Here is a 1,912-nt window from a genome sequence, read left to right on the forward strand (position 1 = left end):
AATTTTGAACCATTTTGTCCTTAAGCTTTTGAGAGAAGCTTGAGTAAAACGAGTGGTCTTTTTTTTTCTTTTCTTTCACCTTAAATGTTTGATGGAAATAACCAGGGCTGGTTTAACTCTATTGTTATATATATAACAATAATAATTAATATATAACCCTATATATTAACTCTATTTAACATCATGCATCAAGTATTTGTGTATGAATGCTTTTTTTTTAGTACTGGGAATCAAACTCACAACCTTACACTTCCCAGGCAGCTGCTGTGTTGCTGAGGAATATCTCTGGTCCATAAACGCTTTGTGTGTGTGTGTGTGTGTGTGTGTGTGTGTGTGTGTGTGTGTGTCTTTTTTCAGACACGGTCTCGCCATGTAATTCAGGGTGGCCTTGAGCTCACTTTGTAGCCCAGGCTGGCCTCGAACTCACAATGACCCTCCTGCCTCAGCTTCCCAAGTACTGGTATTACAGACATATGCCACCATGCCCAGCTCCATAAATGCTTTAAATTGTTAACTAAATTTATTTTGTAAACATAGGCCTAATTATATTTTCTATTTCTTCTTACCCATTTCTCACAATTTCAATATTTAAAGGAACTTATCCATTGTATCCAACTCATTGAATTTATGGTCATAAGAATTCCTTTTTTTATTTTTTGTTCATAAGGATGTTATTAATATTCTTTTTGGTCATAATGATGTTATTAAAGGAATAATATTATTATAGATATTAAGCATTTAATAGATAATTACAGATATTAAGCATTTAATATCTATAATATCAATACCATGTTTTTCATTTCTGATCTAGATTATTTGAGCACTATTTATTTCTTAGTCAATCTGGCTAGATGTTTATTAATTTTATTTCTTTTAAAATAAACGCTTTTGAGTTCTTTGGATTTCCTCAACTGTTTTCCATGTCATGGACTTCTATTTTCTCATTTTTATTTCCATCTTTTTTACTTTAAGCTTAATTTCATTGCCTCTTTCTAGCAGAAGTTTACATTATTTTCATCTAACATTCCTCCTTTTCTAATGTAAACATTTAAAACTATGAAGACTATACTTATGTCAAGTCTGTGCCCTCACTGGTGTTTGTTTGTATATTTTTGATCTCTGTCCGCTCAGTAACAGATTACTGAAACTCCTCCAGTAATCACGTATTTGTGTGTTTTTTCCTGCAGTTCTGTCCCTTTTTGCTTTGTGTATTTTTATTCTCCCTCATGATTAACACTTATCATTAAGAAATGTATGCTTTGTTGGGCATCATTCGTTGTTCCTAGTTCATCTAGCTTTCTCACACTTAGTATGTTCATGATAAATTTTTTCAGCCTTTTAAAAAATCTATCTTTGTCTTTACACAATAGAGTTAAACCAGCCCTGGAATATAGACTGTTCTAGAACTACCAAAATAAAGCTTAATAACAAGCCTCAAAAACAAATCAAACTACCCCCGAGTAACATATCTAGAAGGTCACAACAAAATTCAAATATTTTTTAAAGTAAGCCAGACATCAAAATCCAGGAACTCAACCATTTATGACTTACAATGCAAATTAAGATTACTAGATATGCCAAGAATCAAGAAATATAACCTATAACCAGGATTAAAATTAGTCAGGAGTCAACTCAGAAAATCGGTGATAGGCTGGGTGTGGTGGTGCATACCTGTAATCCCAGCACTTGGGAGACTGAGGCAGGATTGCTGTAGTTCAAGGCCCGCCTGAACTACCTAGCAAGACCCTGTCTCAAAAAAAATACAAAAAAAAAGAGAGAGGAGGGAAGGAAGGAAGGAAGGAAGGAAGGAAGGAAGGAAGGAAGGAAGGAAGGAAGAAAGAAAAGAAAGAAAGAAAGAAAGAAAGAAAGAAAGAAAGAAAGAAAGAAAGAAAGAAAGAAAGAAAGAAAGGGG

This window comes from Chinchilla lanigera, unplaced genomic scaffold (genome assembly GCF_000276665.1).
Source record: "Chinchilla lanigera isolate Chin_1 unplaced genomic scaffold, ChiLan1.0 scaffold00043, whole genome shotgun sequence".
Taxonomy (NCBI): Eukaryota; Metazoa; Chordata; class Mammalia; order Rodentia; family Chinchillidae; genus Chinchilla; species Chinchilla lanigera.